The following is a 21,251-nucleotide window of genomic DNA, read 5'->3' as shown; positions in this document are numbered from 1 at the left end:
TGTGGTCCTCAATCATTTTTAAGAATGTAAAAGGGTCCTCAGACCACAATGTTTGAGAACCACTGGATTGGAAAATCAGAATTTAATTCCTTAGTATTTTCATCATCATCAAAATTATAAGAGTAAAATAAACTAATAATTTCATATCCACCCACAGATGGAGAACCATTCAGAGCTTATTCTCTAATCATCCTTCTGTGACCACTCAGAAGAAACCAAAACTGTATACCCAGGCAGTGAAACTGATTTCCATCTATATAATATAATGTTGTTATCTGGATAACAACAATTTTTGAACCAAACGACCTAACTTACAAAATGTGTCTGAAACCCAAGACCAATGACTCCTGGGGGAATGAAATTTGGAGAAGTTGTGCTGTTCCAGTACTCACGAATGAAGGCAAATATACGTGTCCCAGGATAATGTTGTAAGATCCAATCTGGATTGGTCACCAGGACCAGAGTTTAAGTCTTCCAAGCTTTCAGATTCTTGCTGGAGCCCATCTTCAGGGAACTTCTCTCTCATCAATTCCAAGTGGTTTAGATACTTCACTGGGATGATGAAAGAATATTGTTCCTTCAATGCTGTCAGTGAAAGAGTTAACACTATTCATTTCCCAACACAATTACTTAACTGAACTCTCTGCATCACCATCACATAAACTGAATTGAAGATAGGCTCTCCCATTATTTGAATGAGGAACTTGAATCTTCCAAGGCTTGCAATGGAACACAGATGATAGTGGAAAAACTCCACAAGAATCTTATTGTAACAAAGATAAAAACTGATACACTCAAAAACGACATTGTCATGATTCCAAGAATTAAGCTCAATTTATCAGAAGATGAAGGTACCTCTCTTCAGTGGGCACAGTTCCCAATATAGTCATGCTTTGCTCTCACAATGAAAAGATAAACCATGGAGATTGTGCTGATTTATCTGAAGAAACTGATAATCCAGCATGATCAGCTGCATGTTGCTTTAAATTGAGGAAAAAGAAGTGAAAAGTTTTCTTAAAGAATGTCACCACAAATGTTGCTATCAGAAGCATTTTTATTAAACAAAAAGCATTTATATTTGTCTTGATACAAACCTTTTTTAATAAAATGTTTTTTCTTTAATTTTAAAATCAAAACAATAACTATCAACCAACGGTCTTTCTGTTTCTCTGCTTAGGTAAGGAAATATCCCAGAAAGGATGGCCCAACAGGTCACAAGTTGTCTAGTTATCCGTTAAAATCTTCACACCACTTCATTTCAACAAACTTCAAGTTGTCATAGGCAGCGCTGCGACAGTTGAGAAATTATAGCCATTTTACCTTTTGCTTTCCTTGTGCTTTTTTCTGTTATTTGGGATTCTCAGATGTAGAAGAGGGAAAAGGGGGAATGCTTGAGCGGTTTCTGTTAGCCATAACATTTGTTAGATAAAGTTTTGGCAGGTTGAAAAGTTGGGAAGAGAGCCCGCATTTTAGAATAATTGGTGAATGTGATTTATGACAGCCTTCCTGGGGTGGGCATTGCAACTTGTTACTTTGTATCGGGGGGGGGGAAGGAAACTTTAGTCTTGGGTTCAACTATGTAAGTGCCGATATTTTGTTTCTGAATAAAATGTTCTTTGAGGAATAAATCTTTGCCTTAAAGTTCTTTTAAAAGGTTTCATCTATCGGAACCATGATAGATGAGTGCTTCTTCCTTTTCTATTGTATTGATTATAAACCTGATGTTCTTGATATTTCTCTTCAGAACATAACCTTTTTGATTGATATGTATTATATCTAAAACACATTTTGTTAGTCATTCAACTAATATTGCTGTAAGAAATTGGTCTGCATGATTGGCTTCTCCAGATCATTACTTTCTTTGTAAATTAAAGTTATCTAGGCTTCTTCCCATGTTGGTTGTATTTCCATAGATTGGTTCTTTAATAGCATTTATTGTATTTGCCAATCGCTCCAACTATTCCCCCTCAAGCTCTTTTAATATTGAACTGTCAGAACACCTGGGCCTGTGGCTTCCAACTTTGGTTTATTGCCTTTTTTGTTTTTTATGTAATTATAGGTTTACATAATATTTGTCTAAGCTGATCATTCCTTAAGGACAGACTTTTCAGTATTTTTATTTGTGACCTTTTCATCAACATTATTGGTGGAATATAATTACTCTAAAAAGCTGCCAATTCTTCTTTAATTTCCTATCTTGTATATAACTATTTAATACTTCTTTATTGCTGATATTATTGAAAAGTGTCTGGAAATGATGAAGAAAAACCAACCTGGAATATATCTAAAAATTTGTTAGATAAAGTTTTGGCAGGTTGAAAAGTTGGGAAGAGAGCCCACATTTTAGAATAATTGGTGAATGTGATTTATGACAGCCTTCCTGGGGTGGGCATTGCAACTTGTTACTTTGTATCGGGGGGGGGGAAGGAAACTTTAGTCTTGGGTTCAACTATGTAAGTGCCGATATTTTGTTTCTGAATAAAATGTTCTTTGAGGAATAAATCTTTGCCTTAAAGTTCTTTTAAAAGGTTTCATCTATCGGAACCATGATAGATGAGTGCTTCTTCCTTTTCTATTGTATTGATTATAAACCTGATGTTCTTGATATTTCTCTTCAGAACATAACCTTTTTGATTGATATGTATTATATCTAAAACACATTTTGTTAGTCATTCAACTAATATTGCTGTAAGAAATTGGTCTGCATGATTGGCTTCTCCAGATCATTACTTTCTTTGTAAATTAAAGTTATCTAGGCTTCTTTCCATGTTGGTTGTATTTCCATAGATTGGTTCTTTAATAGCATTTATTGTATTTGCCAATCGCTCCAACTATTCCCCCTCAAGCTCTTTTAATATTGAACTGTCAGAACACCTGGGCCTGTGGCTTCCAACTTTGGTTTATTGCCTTTTTTGTTTTTTATGTAATTATAGGTTTACATAATATTTGTCTAAGCTGATCATTCCTTAAGGACAGACTTTTCAGTATTTTTATTTGTGACCTTTTCATCAACATTATTGGTGGAATATAATTACTCTAAAAAGCTGCCAATTCTTCTTTAATTTCCTATCTTGTATATAACTATTTAATACTTCTTTATTGCTGATATTATTGAAAAGTGTCTGGAAATGATGAAGAAAAACCAACCTGGAATATATCTAAAAATCACAAAAAAATGAACTTGCCAAAGCAAAGGAAGAGTTCTTATATGAACCTGCACCACAGCAACAATGATAGCATTATTAGATTAAGAAGTGCTTATGCTTTTCTATCAGCCATCGTCATCCAGATGTCCTGTTTAAGATTACTCAGACTCTTCCTGAGAAGGACAAGCAGAATCAGCTACAACCCTGGCCTCTATAATGTTTTTGTGTAATACTTTGCTTCTCAAATTCATGAGATTTAGATGCCTTGTGGACAGGTTCTGAAGAGAAGACTGGGGCAGTATGTCATCTGGGATTCCTTTTGATTTGTGAACTCTCCAGCATGAGTTCTGTTACCTGCACTCACACAACTCAGGCTGAATGGGAGATGCAGCAGAAGTCCAACAGTGTCTGGGAACTATCGCAACCTAGATGAGGAAAAAAAGCTTAATGTCAACCTAAATAAGATGGGATGTCTGTTAATTCAGAAACCTACTTACTTCAAGATTGCAATTTCTATGACACTGGTTGTGTTTCCCCCCCCCCCAAAAAAAGAGCAGGCCACAATCTGGGCATCCTCCTGGTTTTACCAACTTGAGCTTGAGAACTGTGTAAAAACTGTTGCTGGGAGAACTTCTACCCAAATTGTGGTTTTATCTGAATCATAATGCACAGATGGTGCTTGCTCATGCCCTTGTGATCTTTTAATTAGATTACTGTAAATCACTCAACCAAATACTTTCTTCAAGATAACCCAGAAACTTCAGCTGGTCCAGAATACAATAGCCTACATTTTTGCTGGTCAGTGTCAGTACTGCATAAATAAATAAATTCATGGGGCCAGCTTTGAAGATTTTGATGCAAAATGCAACTGACTGGGGAGATTTGGTTCAGCCATACTAAAGTGGTGTTGCTCTGCACCAGTTATCACTAAATTTCCAAGTAGAATTCAAAGAATTGTTTATGACCTACATGGCTAAAAAATCTTATATGATTTGAATTCCAAGTACCTTTAGGACCACCGGCTCCAGATAGAGACATTCAGCATAGGAAACATACTCAAGATGAGAGAAGTTAGATCAGTGGGGCCTCAGAAAGATCTTCTTGATTATGACCTCCACTTCATTGAATAGCTTTTTCGTCGGGGTTCAACTGATGCACTTTAAAATCATTCTGCAAAACAGTAAAAACAAAGCTGTTCTACGTGACCTTTGGCACTTGAGGTTAATAAAGTTGTGTATTTAGGCATTATACTGTTTTAATTGATTTTTTTTATGGATGATCACAGTATTGCACCCCCACCAAAAAAAACTATTATGATTCTAGCAGTATAGAAATCCAATAAATATGGAAACCTGCCTGGCACAGGAAAAAAAGCCAGAATTAGACTGAAAAGAGAAATTTAAAATTGTGTAATGGATTAAAAGGCAATGTTGGATTTATGGATTGTTTTAAGGATTATGATTTAGAGTTAGAAGCAAGAAAAAATATAAATATATATATATATATGAGGGTGATTTTTAGAACAGATATTTTAAATAGATTAAGAATGTACTTTTTGGAATAATAGATTTATTTTGATGAAAATTATGTATTGGAATTGAAAAAATGTTGATTTTTTAGATTGGGATGGTTTTAATAATTAATGGAGTGTTTTAAATTAGTTTGTTGTTGTTGTTGTTAATTGCGAAGTCGTGTCCGACCCATCGCGACCCCATGGACAACGTTCCTCCAGGTCTTCCTGTCCTCTACCATCTTCTGGAGTCCATTTAAGTTCTCACCTACTGCTTCAGTGACTCCATCCAGCCATCTCATTCTCTGTCGTCTCCTTCTTCTATTGCCCTCAATCTTTCCCAGCATTAGGCCCTTTTCCAGTGAGTCCTTCCTTCTCATTAGGTGGCCAAAGTATTTGAGTTTCAACTTCAGGATCTGGCCTTCTAAAGAGAAGTCGGGGTTGATCTCTTCTAGGACTGACCGGTTTGAACGCCTTGCAGTCCAAGGGACTCGCAGGAGTCTTCTCCAGCACCATAGTTCAAAGGCCTCAATTCTTTGGCGCTCAGCCTTTCTTATGGTCCAACTTTCACAGCCATACCTTGCAACTGGGAAAACCATGGCCTGGACTATACGCACTTTTGTTGGCAGGGTGATGTCTCTGCTTTTTAGTATGCTGTCTAGATTTGCCATAGCTTTCCTCCCCAGGAGCAAGCATCTTTTAATTTCTTGGCTGCAGTACCCATCTGAGGTGATCTTGGAGCCCAGAAAAATAAAATCTGTCACTACCTCCATTTATTCCCCATCTATTTGCCAGGAATTGAGAGGGCCGGATGCCATGATTTTGGTTTTCTTAATGTTGAGTTTCAAGCCAACTTTTGCACTCTCCTTCTTCACCCGCATCAAGAGGCTCTTTAGTTCCTCTTCACTTTCTGCCATTAGAGTGGTATCATCTGCATATATTAGGTTGTTGATATTTCTCCCGGCAATCTTAATTCCAACTTTTGATTCATCTAGCCCTGCTTTTCTCATGATGTGCTCTGCATATAAGTTAAATAGGCAGGGCGACAGTATACAGCCTTGCCGGACTCCTTTTCCAATTTTGAACCAATCAGTGGTTCCGTGTCCAGTTCTCACTGTTTCTTCTTGACCCGCATATAAGTTTCTCAAGAGACAAATGAGATGGTCTGGTACTCCCATCTCTTTAAGAACTTGCCACAATTTGTTGTGATCCACACAATCAAAGGCTTTTGCATAGTCAATGAAGCAGAAGTCGATATTTTTCTGGAACTCCCTAGCTTTCTCCATGATCCAGCGTATGTTGGCAATTTGATCTCTAGTTCCTCTGCCTCTTCGAAATCCTGCCTGTACTTCTGGTAGTTCTCGATCCACATACTGCTGGAGTCTAGCTTGTAGGATGTTAAGCATAACTTTACTAGCATGTGAAATGAGTGCAATGGTGCGATAGTTTGAACATTCTTTGGCATTGCCTTTCTTTGGAATTGGAATGTAAACTGACCTTTTCCAATCCTGTGGCCACTGGTGAGTTTTCCAAATTTGCTGGCAAATTGAATGTAGCACTTTTACTGCATCGTCTTTTAAGATTTTGAATAGCTCAGCTGGAATACTGTCACTTCCACTAGCTTTGTTGTTGCTCAGATTTTCTAAGGCCCATTTCACTTCACATTCTAGGATGTCTGGTTCGAGGTCAATGACCATCTCATTGTTGTTATCTGGGATGTTAAGCTCATTCTTGTATAGTTCTTCTGTGTAGTTTTGCCATCTCTTCTTAATCTCTTCTGCCTCTGTTAGGTCTCTGCCATTTTGGTCCTTTATCATGCCCATCTTTGCATGAAACGTTCCCTTCATATCTCCAATTTTCTTGAAGAGATCTCTGGTCCTCTCTATTCTGTTGTTTTCTTCTATTTCTTTGCACTGTTCATTTAAGAAGGTATTCTTATCTCTTCTAGCTATTCTCTGGAATTCTGTATTCAATTGGGTGTATCTTTCTCTTTCTCCTTTGCCTTTCGCTTCCTTCTTTCCTCAGCTATTTGCAAAGCTTCCTCAGACAGCCATTTTGCTTTCTTGCATTTCTTTTTCTTTGGGATGGTTTAGTTGCTACCTCTTGTACAATGTTGCGAACTTCCATCCATAGTTCTTCAGGCACTCTGTCTATCAGATCTAATTCCTTAAATCTATTTGTCACCTCTACTGTATATTCATTAGGACTATGATTTAGTTCATACCTGAGTGGCCTAGTGCTTTTCCCTACTTTTTTTAATTTAAGCCTAAATTTTGCAACGAGAAGCTCATGATCTGAGCCACAGTCAGCTCCTGGTCTTGTTTTTACTGACTGTATAGAGCTTCTACATCTTTGGCTGCAGAGCACATAGTCAATCTGATTTCTATGTTGACCGTCTGGTGATGTCCATGTGTAGAGCCGTCTCTTGGGTTGTTGGAAAAGAGTGTTTGTTATGACCATCGTATTCTCTTGACAAAATTCTATTAGCCTGTGCCCTGCGTCATTTTGTACTCCAAGGCCAAACTTGCCTGTTATTCCGGTTATCTTTTGGCTTCCTACCTTAGCATTCCAATCCCCCATGATGATAAGGACATCATTTTTTGGTGTTAATTCTATAAGGTGCTGTAGGGCTTCATAGAACCGGTCAATTTCATCCTCTTTAGCACCAGTGGTTGGGGCATAGATTTGGATTATTGTAATATTGAATGGTTTGCCTTGGATTCAAATTGAGATCATTCTGTCATTTTGGGGATTGTATCCCAGTATTGCTTTTCCTATTCTTTTATTGACTATGAAGGCTACTCCATTTCTTCTGAGGGATTCTTGCCCACAGTAGTATATCTGATGGTCATCTGAGTTAAATTCACCCATTCCTGTCCATTTTAGTTCACTGATTCCTAAAATGTCGATGTTCAGTCTTGTCATCTCTTTTCTGACTATGTCTAGCTTGCCTTGATTCATGGATCTTACATTCCAGGTTCCTATGGAGAAAAAATCTTTACAGCATCGGACTTTCCTTTCACCACCAGATATATCCACAGCTGAGCGTCCTTTCGGCTTTGGCCCAGTCACTTCATTCTTTCTGGCGCTACTAGTACTAGCCCGCTGCTCTTCCCCAGTAGCATATTGGACACCTTCCGACCTGAGGGGCTCATCTTCCAGCGTCATATCTTTTTGCCTTTTAGTACTGTCCATGGGGTTTTCATGGCAAAGATACTGGAGTGGTTTGCCATTTCCTTCTCCAGTGGATCACATTTTGTCACAACTCTCTGCTATAACCTGTCCATCTTGGGTGGCCCTGCACGGCATAGCTTATAGCTTCATTGAGTTACGCAAGCCCCTTCGCCACGACAAGGCAGTAATCCATAAAGGGGTTAAATTAGTTAGATTATCTTTTTATATAATAACATAGATGTGATAAGGTATGATAATCAACTGGATGAAATTTGAAGTCTGTGTAATGAATTGAAATGAATTAAGGTTTAACTTTTTTTTTAACTAAGATAGTTATTGTGTAGTGGAAGAAGAAATAAATGAGATTGGTGATAAAAGGAGGGATGAGAGAGACTAAGAACTAGAGTACATCTGGAAGGGATACCTGAATTGATCACTTCTTGATTTAAAGTTAAATTTGATTATGGTAATTGTAAACTGATAAAGTTTTTTAACAGGTTTAGTAGTAATAGAAATCTAATTTAGAAATGGAATATTTTAAACGTAGCATGTTATTAGAGGGACAGTGAATGTATTAAGAGAGGGGACAGTGAATGTATTAAGTTGAGTTGTTTATTTATGTTTTTACTTTTGAATTTCTGATTACCCAAACACTACGGTGTGTCCTGAGTACTTTTTCTTAAAAATTAAAAAACCAAAAAAATATTTTTTAAAAAAAGAAATCCAATAAATAAACAAACAAATAAGGACTCCTACCCTCACCTCTTGGCATACCAATCAGACAATGAGTTGCCCTCTATGTGAAGGTTGGAGACTTAATGCTCCAGGTAGACAGACTGTTAAGTAGTGTTTGGGAAGAGCCAGCATAAATGAAGGAAGGAAAGTAGTAGTGGCCCCAGAAACCAAATTTTACGTGTGGCGTAGGAGGTTAAAATCTAGAGTCATAAAGGTAACTTTTTAAGACTACCACTTCTACATACAGCCCCATTTAGACAGCAAAGCAGAATAACCAGACCAATGTGGCTGTGAGTGAAAGGCAGAAGGTCTCCCCAAAGCCCTCAGAATTTATGCAACTTTGCACCACTTTTGGCCTTGGTGTACCAGCGTGGTATTTTCTCTGCTATTATCTATCTTCAGGAGACCATCTCGCTTAGGGATCCTCTCCTAAAGTCTGTATGAAAAAGAAATAGAGGGCCCATAATCTACGTGCCACTGTTCATTTAATGATGGCTTGAAGCTATGACAACCTCAAAAGTGTGATTTATGGCCCATCCTCAAAGTTACGATTAACACAATACCCCTGAGTCATATTTTGAGTGCTTGGCAATTGGCTCATACTTATGATGGCTGTAGTGTCTTCTGATCACATGATCACTATTTTCAACCTTTCTGGCCAGATAGATGGTGTAGTTTCAATCATATAAGTTAATTGCAAGAGATTTTTGTACCATTTGTTCTTATAATAAAAGTCCTTATACTCTGCAACTTTAAACCTAGCTAGCTTTTTCCAGGGGAATTCCTTCTGATAGTCAAAATAACTTGAAAAGATTATCATCAGTACCTCATGCTGACCTTCCTTACTATTTCCTAACATTTTGCTTTGGCCAGAGAAAAACTTCTATGATCGATTTGAGCTCCAAGATTCCCCCCTCCCCCTTCATGCACTGCTCAAACCCAACCAGTGTGACCCTCTGGTCAGTCTGTCTAGTTTCCTTTTTAAAAATCCACATTGGCTCCCCTTACTGCAACTACCAGTAGCAAATTCCAGTTTAACTGTCCATCCTTTTAAAAAATGTTTCCTTCTGTTGGTTCTGATTCTGCCTGCATTTAATTAAAACAGACATCAATATTTGAACACTGTTTTTCTGCATTACATCACATGTGATTTTATATACCTCGATCATGTCTTTTCTGTGTCAGTTCTATTAAACCTTTAAATTGTATTAGTTATTAATTCTATTGATTGAATTAACAATTGATTGTTATGAAGAAAACCTTAACTGTGCATTCACTAAGAATTGATACTGACTTGATGACAAATAATCATCAATTATCAGTTAATCATTACAACAATATTTGAGTCTAGTGTTTTATAGGGCAGTCAGATAATAAGCAAGATAATGGGATATTTAGAATAAATCATTAATAATTCCTAATTCTGAAGTCAGTTTTCTGCTTCCTGAATCATAGGCAGTGTGCTATAAATACTGGATGATGGAAGGTGACAGTAGAAGATGTATACTGCTGTGTAAACTGAGCCTTTACGGTTAATGTATGGTTCTGTGTGTAGTGCAAACAAAATCAATTGGGTTACAACAGTAACTCATGTTTTTAAACTATGGCTTGACATGTTGTAAGAATATAGCCTACAAAGAAATTGAGGAGTAAGGATCAGTTTATTATCTTGATATGATTTACTGGGCCAGACATTTCTGTTTTGCTTCTAAAAGCTTCTTGAAATTTCACATCAAACTAGTACCTTTTCATTGTGTAAGATGTAATTGTTTAAGGGCTGTCACAGACAAGAGAGAGGCAATTTATTCACCATAGTACCTGAGGGCAGGACTAAAAGCAATGGGTGGCAATCCATCAAAGAGAGATCCAGCCCAGAACTAAGGAGAAACTTTCTGACAGTGAGAACAATTTATCAATGGAACAGCTTGCCTTCCAGAGTTATGGGTGCTCCATTGCTGGAGGTTCAAGAAAAGGTTGAGTAGCCATTTGTCCAGAATGGTATAAGACTCCTGCCTTGGACAGTGGGATGGACTAGAAGACCTCCAAGGTCCCAGCCCTATGACTCTAAGGTTTATGTTTTAGTTAGATACTGGAGATTCTTATCCAGAAGACCATACCATAAAATGAAAAGAGTTTGTCCCAGGTTCATTACAGTTGTAAGAAAGTTTTTTTTATTTTTTATTTTATTTTTATTTAAACTTAAAGAACAGAAGCAGCCATGATAACCATAGAAGGGAAGGGAAAATCAGAAATCCACATTAAGATAATACAATCTTTTGTTTTATTTTTGTTTTTCTGCCTTCAACTCAGTGTTGACTCCTGGCAACTGCCAGAACATATCCTTGCAGGTTTTTTGGCAAGGCTTTTGGGAAATGTTGCCATTATCTGCTTCCTAGAACTGAGAGAAAGTGACTGGTCCAAGGTCACCCAGCAGGCAGGGCTGTAACTCACAGTCTTACAGTTTCTAGCCTGCTACTTTAACCACTACACCAACCTGATTCTCAATACTTGTATTAGGCCTCTTTATTTATTGGATAGGAATGCTGCCAGATCCAAATAGACCAATGGCACCTTATAGAATAACCATTAAAGTATTCACAGGGTAATATAAAACATAAACATCCATCGTATAACTTAAAGTATAAGATACTATATATTTGTTCACACCTCCCTTACCTTTGCTGTTTAGGAGGCTCCATCCCACATTATATTAATATTGTTTTTAAAAGAAACACATTGGAATCTGGCATTTGTAAAGCAGCCTATCAAAAATACATATAACTGAATATGTTCCATTGATATTTAAGAGAATAAAAATGACGTATGCCTCTGCCTCTAAGCTTGATTTGGAACAGTCCCATCTGTTCCCAAAGAAGACCGATAAAGGGATAGCAAGGATCTGAGCTGCAACCTCACCAATTTATCATACAGAAAATGGTGTTGTGTGAATGCTGTGCCCCATGGCATACTTTTTGTAAGGAAGCCCTCAGTGTGTTCTCAAAATTCCAAATGTGCCCATTAATCCTACCCATTTCTCAAAATTCCCTCTTTCTGGTTCAGAAGTGCCCGCTTCCCTGTAATTTTTGATTTACATGACACAAATATGCATATTTGTTTTATTCATGTAATTAATACACCTGTTTTGTTTTTCAATTAGATATAACAGGAATAAATCCTAAGCTATTTTCTTAAATAGAATCCATAAGATCCATTATATATATATATATGATTTTTGAGTTGTTTAATACAGGATTCCCCAACCCATTCAGAACCAGGCTACAGAAACAGTGGGGGAGCATGGGCGCAGAGCTGCACTTTCATGAGCACTTGCGTGAGCAGGGAACAAGCACTCATGCACACGAAGCTCCATCTGTGTGAGCAGTGAGTGCATGTGCTCACCACTTGTACAAATAGAGCTGCATGCATGTACATGCTTGCCCACCACTCGTGTGGAACCATCCCCTCCATCCCCCGACTACAAAGCCAAAAAGTTTGGGAAAACTGGTTTAATAGCATAATCAAGAATTCAAAATGATAAAACTAGATATATTTTTTCAATAGATATATTTTTTCATAAAAATGATTTGTTATAACCAAAATACAATTAAAGCTCAAAATCAGAGGCCAAGGAACATTCAATGTTCAAAATTTCCTTTCATTTTTAAAGCATCTTGAAAGCTCCATAGGAGGACAAAAGAGCATGAACAGCAGACCTCTACATTAGCTCAAAAAAGCAAAATCATTTTTTAAACAAACTTTTCTGTATTATTTTATGTTGATTGGTCAAGCTTTGGTTCTTTGCCTGCTGGTGCAAAGTTTTCAGACTGGGCTTTAAAATACAAAGTAAACTTTTGGTTATGTTGATTGGCAAATTGTTGGTATGAATGCATTTTTTTTTTTTTTTGCCATGTTGATGTTCAGCTCAAGGTACATTTTAGAAACTACAAATGATTATATGCATTGGTTTGGCTATTGATTGGTACTTAGGGCATTGGTTCTAGGAATCCTGTTGGGTAAATGCATTACGTATTGGGTTCAGTGCTTCAGGATAAAGACAGAGTTTGTGACCTGCCCCCTCCCCTGTTCCAACAGAAGGCAGAGCTAATGTGAGGTTTGTTCTGTAGTCTATCTCTATGTGTCCCTAGTACAACATTCTAAATGGAGTTGATCTATTTTGAGGTAGAAACGGAATACACATCCCTACACATTGTGCACATCCCTAAGAATTAGCACCATTTCAGAATAACCTTCCAGAAGGTGACTGCAAGGAAAATGTGTCATTGTTTTAGATACCTCACAAATATCTAAGGATTTTTTTTTAAGGTTTTTTTTTTCTCTTTGGCCTACAGGAAAAGGGGGGAACCTAACAAAATGTGCATTTTCAACATCGTGACACAGTCTCTGTTTTCTACATTACTGTAAGTGACATCATAAAATAAGTTTTAAAAAGCTGGAGTTTCTTTCATGACATTACAACACACATCTCATTGTTTTGGCACTATAGTAGATAGAAACAAATGTTTGTGTTTCAGAAGGTGTGGTGGCTTAGAGGTATAGATGCCCGCCTCCCACACAGAAGATTGAGAGTTTAATCCTCAGGGCACAAAGAGAAAATATCTGCTGTAAATTCCATATAGGCAGTAAACAGCTCCATTCAGATCCCCTGACTCTACCCCAGTTAAGCGATTACAGGGTCATGAAAAGAAGAAAAAAGTAGATAGAAAGAAATGTTTGTGTTTCAGAAGGTCTGTAGGAGTATGAACTGATACTAGTGACAAAATTCACTGTGCTTTATATATGAAGACAAACAATAATTTCTGCTACACATAACAAATAGTTATTTGCTGCTTGTTTATTCCATTCCATCCTCTTACTTAGTATTGAAACGTAATGAATAAATAATTTGATAAGATGCAAATCTCAATCCAAAAACCTGTTAGAGGATGTATGATGAAAACCAGTCTTTAACTGGGTTCCTGAAACAGTGGAGATACTGTTAAAAAATCCATGTTTACCTCAGCTTTAAGATGGTAGTTTCCTGTGGTAGGAGCTCTGGTCTTGAAAAGATCCACCTTGGGGGGAGAAAAAAAAAACTAATTAGTGTTATATGAACATATTTTTCTCAGTTCTATTCAGGTTCTCATAATTAAACAGAATTTTTAATGACGAAAGCTGGATTTTAACTGTGGAATATTTATGCTCATAATATGCCATCTCAGATTATCAAAGCCTAAAAAACAACTGGCTTCTCTATCTGATTAGTTCTCATAAAAGATGGAGGCCAGCTACAGATGCATAGGAGAAAATGAATACAAAAGGCTAAGAAACATCAATAGTGAAGAGTTCTCTTTAAGAAATGTAGATCTGGTTCTGTTAGAAATTAGCATTCCTCCATGTAATCAGTTGTTCCTTCTCATTTCACAAGGTGTGCAAAACTCTCTTTCAAGCTATTGTGAGATGTGTGCAGTAGGGAATCAGAAGAAAGGCAATAGCAAAAAGAGGAAAGTGGGGAAGGGAGTGGAGGCCAGTGTTGAAACATAGGATGAATGAATGAAAGAGGGAGCAATTCCATTCTTTATTAATGTGTAATAAGTACCAAAATAAGATCATTGCATATTTACTGATAGCTGATATCTTCAATATTTCCTATTATCTATGTTGGCTAAATGAAAGTTCTACTATAAATATTTGTAAATCAAAGGAGAGAAGAAAATATTTTACATAGTGATTAGAATATTACAGCTTTTCTAATTATCTACCTATCATTTTTAACAGAAATGTGACCAAGAAAAACATTTCAGTGGCCTGTTTAAATTATCTAGATTTTATAAATATAAAGGATAATTGTGTTAAAGCAGTTTAAATTATTTCATTATATGTGTCACTTTTTAAGGTCTCACCTTGATATATCTATACTTCCACTTTCCCCATTTTCAGGAGTGAATTCTATGAAAGTGCCAGGGAAATTCAGTTCTTCGTGAATACAGTAAATTTAAGAAACTATAAAATCCCAATTTTTATTTAATATGCATAATGTAATGATTAAGTCAAAAAGTAACTTTTTAAAAATTGTGCTATTTAATGTTATATTAAAATAAATTCTCTAAATTTTTCTGAAGTAATTTCTTTTCCAAGTTCTTCAAGAACTGAACTTTTCAATGAAACATTCCATGGGAACATTTTGTTAATCATTATGTGAAATAATACCAATTCAAATCAAATCATTTTAATATAAAGGCCTCAGGGGTAATTTATAAGCACTTATTTCCCAAACTGCCATTTAGATACAAAATATCTTTCTCATATTGTTAAAAAACAAGAAAGTATTAAAATTACTGCTAGTTGCTTTTTTTCTTTTTCCTTAACAATATTTGAGAATATTGCCCTTTTAAAATGTATTATTTAAAGTTTTAATAGCTGACTGCCCCAATTAATTAATTACCACATGCCATGAATTTGTTCTTTTGAAGAAACAGACCTTTCAACTTCCCCCATATCTCATCTTTCATTTTTAATCTGTTTATACCTTAATAATAAAATATTGCAACATAAAAATATATTACAGCATCCAATTTGCTTTTTCAAAATATGACTATCAGCATAGTGACCTCTAGTGGCTACACTACTTTAATGGAGTGGAGCACCTAGTAAGCGGAGATGGGAATAAAACTACTAGTGAAAATGAATTTAATGTAAAAATTAAGATATATAAGACATTGAAAACACAATGGGTTTGGGAAAGTGACTATGTTTGTCAACATAGTGACTATGTTTGCTAACGTTTGTCAACTTTAGCAACTTTAAGATGTGTGAACTTCAATTCCCATGCTGGCTGGGGAATTCTGAGAATTTTAGTCCATTTTTCTTAAAATTACCAAGGTTGAGAAACATTGGACTAGACACATCTTCATAAAATATGAACTAAAAATGTATGTGTGAATGCTAGAAAATTATGTATTCTATTTCTTGCCCTTATTTTGTTGCCTCTGTATCCAATCAGTGCCAGTTACCTCCAAGATTATAAGAGGACTAGTCCACTTTGGTATAGTCCACTTTGGAAAACAGACTCAAGATTCAGAGGGCTTGACAAACTTGAGCATTGGGCCCTATCCAACAAGATGGAGTTCAATGGAAAGAAAAGTAAGGTCCTATACTTAGGCAGGAAAATCAGCTACACGGGGATCTGATAGGCAATAACTAATTCAATAGTATTGCTTCTGAGTGGGATCTAGATATCCCAGTGGACCAGCAATAAGTCAGCAGTGTGCTGCAGGTGCCAAAAAAGCCAATGCAGTCCCAGGCTATATCAACAAAAGGACAGCATCAAGACCAAGAGAAATGATAGAGTACTGTTCTATACCACACTGGTGAGACCACATTTGGAATACAGCATCCAGTTCTGATCACCATAATACAAACATGATGCTGAAGCTCTAGAACAGTGGTTCTCAACCTGTGGGTCAGGACTCCATTTGGGGTTGAACGACCATTTCACAGGGGTCGCCAAACAATGCAGTTCGCCATTTTTTCCCCCTTTTCCTTAGCTGTTGAATAGAGTCTAATTCTATTGGCTTTCAAAAGCCAATAGGAATTGTCCAGGCTGTCTCTGCCCGCCAAAAGTCCCATTCTGCAAACGGTGCTGCACCAGTTGAGTAGTCCTCGACTTACGACCGGTTGAGTAGTCCTCGACTTATGACTGGTTGGGGGTCACGGCATTAAAAAGGTTGAGAACCACTGCTCTAGAAAGAGTGCAGAGAAGAGCAAAAAAGATGATTGGGGGACTGGAGACTAAATCATACGATGAACAACTAAAGCAATCGGGTATGTTTAGGTTAATGAACAGAAGACTCAGGGGAGCTTTGATAGCAGTCTTCCAATACTTGAATGGCTGACACAAGGAAGATACATTGATTTATTCACCATCATACCTGAGAGTAGGTGTCAGACCTCTCTATTTTACCTGCTGGCATTTTATTACTGCTTTGATTGCTTGTTTAATCATTTTCTTGTTTAATCATTTTTGAGGTTTGCCATTCTGGTGGGAGGGGGGCTGCTTGCTGGGGGATGTATTCACTTTGATTACTTTTTGAGTCACCCTCTCTCCATGAGAAAGGAATGTGGCCTAAAGACAACTGCCTTATTTCCAGATAGCGGAGCCTGGGACCGTTGGGAAACGAAACTGAGAGAGACCTTGAGATGTTCATTAAATTGCCAGGTTCTCAAAACATCTTAGCACCTATGGATTGGCTGGAATTCAAACTGACTGTTGGACATTGGGGGGAGGAGTTTTGAATGGGCATTATGATGTAACCTTTCACGCATGAAATCTTTGCTCTACTGCTATCACTAATTCTCAATCAAAGTTCCTTTTGAAACAATGCCTGTTTCAAGAGTTCTGCTTTCTTGGGAGACCTAACTGAGGTAGATCCGTACAGTAGGACAAGAGGAAATGGGAGGAAGCTTGTCAAAGGGAGATCCAATCTGTAAATAAGAAAAAATTCCTGACACCGAGAATTATCAAGCAATAGAACAGCTTGCTTCCCGAAGTTGTGAGTGCTCCATCATAGGAGATTTGTCCAAGATGGTATGAGATCTCCTATCTTGTGCAAGTGGTTTGAACTAGAGGTCCCTTATAATCCTCTGGTTCTATATTATTGTTGGATAAATGTTTCTGTCTGCGTTTTAATTGTTTTATGATTTACAGAATTTAGAAGATGGATGCTTAGTGCATAGGGATGAGTTGAAACTATAACTTTATGAATGCCCAGTTGGGAGACACCATTCAAGACTTCTATAGGTCATCACACTGAAGAAGGATGGGAAACTAGAAATGCTTTGGGAGCTTCAATTCATAATCATTTAAAACTCTTTTGAGTTCAGATTTCTTATATCTATCAAATGGACTAAATAGAAATAAACAGCAAATCCTTCTGTTAGGTAATGAAACACGACTACTCTCTCAAATCTTTCTGCAGAAAAATATTCTGCATCCTGAAGAGATGTCCGGAGTTGGATTCACCATTACAAAATCTGCCCCTTTTATTTTTGCTTTGTGTTTTTCAAAGAGTAAATACAACAGCAGTGACAGTTTAGTTCATGTCAGTATAGAATGGACTATCAAACTTTTTATGTAATGCAATTTTTCTGATAGCAGTCTCTTTTCTTCCCGTAGTATTACCCCCTCAGAGGCCACCAAAGCCCAGGCCTCCCAGCCCCGCTCCCCTCCGTTGCGCTCTGCATCTGCACTCTCAAGGTGTTAGTAAAGTGTCTTTTCTAGCAGAAGTTCATGCAAAGTGAGGAAATGGCAGACTCTTGTCATCAAAGGGGGGCTTTCAGGAACAAAGATAACCAGTCCCTAGCCCTGATAGTCAATGTGTGATGGCGTTTAACAGTCCCAGGCAATCATAGCAGCAATAGTCAATTTCACAGCGACCGTTTGGAAACAAGTGGGGTGGGGAAAACCCCCAGCTCCAGGCAGCGATAGGAACACGAACGAAGGTAGTCAGCATTCTGCAACAACAGCTTGCCCCACAAGGGCAACTCCCCACAATGTCTATAACTTGTACAAGTAACAATGATCAAAGTTTGGATGGCCATTAGTCTCCGAAGCAGTAACAACCAGCCTCTCCTTCTCTTCTGCCGTTGCTTGCAGTCTCAGGTCTCGTCAGTGTCAAAACCCTTCCCCCCTTTTCTTTATTGTTAAAATCTGAATTTAGCAACCCCAGCAATTTTCTCTCTCCTCACTCTCTCTCTTGTCTCCGCTCAGGATATCCCCCCTGCGAAAGAAAGCAGTAAAATTCCACCTTCTCACTCTCTCCTTCCCTCTCCTTCACAGAAAGGGATCAGCTAAAACCTCAAATCCCTCTTTGACTTCACCTGGTCTCTCTCCAACAACACCAACCACCCCCACCCCCTTTCTTTCCTCTTTTTCTTTCCTTCCGCCTGATCCATGCCCACTGCACCCAAAACCGGCATCAGCTGTCTGAGCTTCCCTCTCCCTGGGCAGGCTCTTGCAAAGCCTTTCAGCCAAACCCCACTACATTACCTTTTTTCTTCCCACAGGCTATGTTCCCACAACATACTCCTCCATAGTTAACTTAATCTTAGCTTGCTAACTCAGTCCAAATGCTTGAATAGAATAGAGCAGGAAGGGACTTTGGAGGTCTTTTAGTCGAGCCCTCTGCTCAAGCAGTGAACCTATTATCTCAGATAAATGACTATGCAATCTCTTCTTAAAAACCTCCAGTGATGGAGCACCCATGATTTCTGAAGGCAAGCTGTTCCATTGGTTAATTGTCCTTGCTGTTAGGAAGTTTCTCTTTAATTCCAGGTTGCTCCTTTGATCAGTTTCCAACCATTGTTTCTTGTCCTGCCCTCTGGTGCTTTGGAGAATAATTTGACCCCCTCTTCTTTGTGGCAGCCCCTCAAATACTGGAATACTGCTATCATGTCACCCCTATTTCTTATTTTCTTTAGGCTAGCCAAACCCAAGACCTGCAGCTGTTTTTCGTATGTTTTAGTCTCCAGGCTGTTGATCATCTTAATTACACTGTCAAGCCCCTGGGCTTGACATGAACCGGGTGATGGGGAGCACGCAGCCAGCAACTGAATGGCATCCATATGAGGCCAGTGAGCACTGCCTGACTCCCGACAGTCAGTTGGGAGTCAGGCCAGCCTCCGGAGGTTGGCACGGAACCGGCGGGACTGCTATGCACCGCCCGGTCCCCGGCAACCAGCTGAGAGTCAGGCCTGCATGCGCGTGTCAGCTGGGGGTCAGTGGACGCGCCGCACGCCGCCCGACTCTGGAAGAACAGCTGGGAGCCGGCCCAGCTTCCATGTGTTGGCTTGGCTCCTGGGAGACAGCTGGGAGTCGGCCTGGCTCCCTGCCAGCAACTGGGAGTCGGCTTGGCCACTTGACGATGAAGGTGCCTCCCTCCAATGAGCTGGACACAAGAGGCATTCCCACCGCTGGCTGGACATATGGACTTGGCTGCCTTCCCCTCCAGCTGGATGTGGGGGGAGGAGGCAGAGCGCTGCTTTGTTGCCTGAGAGAGCAGCTGGAATGGCAGAGGCTCCATGGGTGCATCTGGAGGGGGGGGGAATGCGGACATTGAACTGCGTCTTTTATCTGTACGAACCGGATGCTGGCTTGCTGATTGGGGTGGGGTTGGTCGGAGGGGCACGTCAATGTAAAGCACTGAGAGCAGTTCACTCTCAGTGCTGACTTTTTCTTTGCATTAAAGTTTGCTAGTCACCTGTTCCTTTTGTGTCTGGAGTTTGTCGGCAGCAGCAAAGAACATTTGACATACACATCTTAAACTAATGTGTCTGCCTACCATGTTGTCCCAAAGCCAACCATGGCACACCACTCTCCTGGAGCAGCTATTTGGTCCCTTGCATTAACACATACAGGCTTTGGTCAACGTGGTCTTTGAAGCAAGGAATTGAAAAAAAAACATGGAGGGAAAGGGTTAAAATTATTACCAAAATTATGATGCCACTTCTGTATCGTCTATAGACTCCTAAGGTTATATAGTTTCCTCCAATCAGCTGGAGCTGTCTTACCTTCTCCAAACTCTGATGGCTGGCTTTCAAAGCACTAATGGGTCTCCTTACAGTTGGTACCATTTAGGAAAAAGCAGCAATCGTCATACACCATTAACCAACGATATGCCTAAAAATGGAATCATCAGCTATCAGCATAATTATTTTCTGCAATTAGCAAAGATTCACAAGATGTACTCTTCACATGAAAGCTGTTGATTTGTAAAATTATACCTAGATGCAGTCTCCTTGTAATTGTAATTGTTCATATTTCTTCTTCATAGTCATAAATTATTCTTAAGTATTTATTAACAATGCATTTTCACTGGAGTTGTTACTGCTGTTTTTACTAATGAAAGAATATACTTATAAACTACCCTGCCAAGTAGCTGATAATTAAAACTTGATGTCCAGGATTTTAGAATATTAATCTATAGAATCCATAAGAAGTCTTACATATTTAATATTTCAAGATTTCCCATGTTCATAATTTTATAGTTACACAATGTACTTTGCTAGATATGTTTCAAACTGCTCCACTTTGAAGACAGAGGTCTACACATTTGTTTGAAAAGCAGACAAAGGGGATGATATGCAGAAAAGAATTTCTTAACTGGTTTATACCTGACACTCCAGCAGCTTAAGCTTGCAGCTGTGGGAAGTCAACCCCCCCAGAGAAGGAAATATTAAAAGGACAGGAAAATATATTTCCTGAAAGGCAGGAAAGTATGCCCAGTTTTACTTAATAGCCCAAAGTCTGCCTCCCCCAAGCAGAAACCAGCTCTAGAAATGTAGAAGCAGACCATCCAGGAAAGTGTAGCTAAAAGTTTAGGAAGACAAAGACACCTGAAGTCTACATAGCCCACCCAAAGTCTAAGACAGGACATAATACGATTAACTCACAGATGACAAAGGGACACAGGTCAGAATACATGACACAGGAAATACAAAGCCTCAAACAGAAACAGGAAATAACCTTCAAACAAAGGGCTCCAGAGGGTATAAAAACCCACTCCCCACATGTGCTGGGCCCTTTTTTCCTCTTTTCTGCCAGAACCATCTTTCTGTCTGGCTCTTGTCTTCAATAAACTGCAACCATCTTTCTAAAGCAGTTGCCATATTGTTTATCCCTGGCTTGGACT

At 38.5% G+C, this 21,251-nt stretch overlaps 1 long non-coding RNA gene across 3 annotated transcripts in view; it reads right to left on the bottom strand.

Moving 5' to 3' along the window:
• Nucleotides 1-198: 198 nt before the first annotated feature.
• LOC120300443 overlaps nt 199-21,251 on the bottom strand; it is a 29,753-nt gene continuing 8,700 nt past the window's right edge. The window contains exons 3-7 of one of the 3 annotated variants that reach the window (XR_005554661.1): nt 20,131-20,239; nt 13,581-13,637; nt 4,154-4,316; nt 3,148-3,571; nt 1,467-2,273 (exon numbers count right to left, since the gene is read on the bottom strand). This is a non-coding gene — a long non-coding RNA (uncharacterized LOC120300443). Of the gene's footprint in view, nt 3,572-4,153; nt 4,317-13,580; nt 13,638-20,130; nt 20,240-21,251 lie in introns of all 3 variants that reach the window. The other 2 variants (XR_005554660.1, XR_005554659.1) reach the window with 2 other exon arrangements.

The sequence above is a fragment of the Crotalus tigris genome, unplaced genomic scaffold (assembly GCF_016545835.1).
Source record: "Crotalus tigris isolate CLP2741 ecotype Arizona unplaced genomic scaffold, ASM1654583v1 scf7180000024340.7048381, whole genome shotgun sequence".
Lineage (NCBI taxonomy): Eukaryota > Metazoa > Chordata > Lepidosauria > Squamata > Viperidae > Crotalus > Crotalus tigris.
The sequence above is the reverse complement of the archived record's forward strand: the minus strand, read 5'-3'. Positions and strand labels throughout refer to the sequence as shown.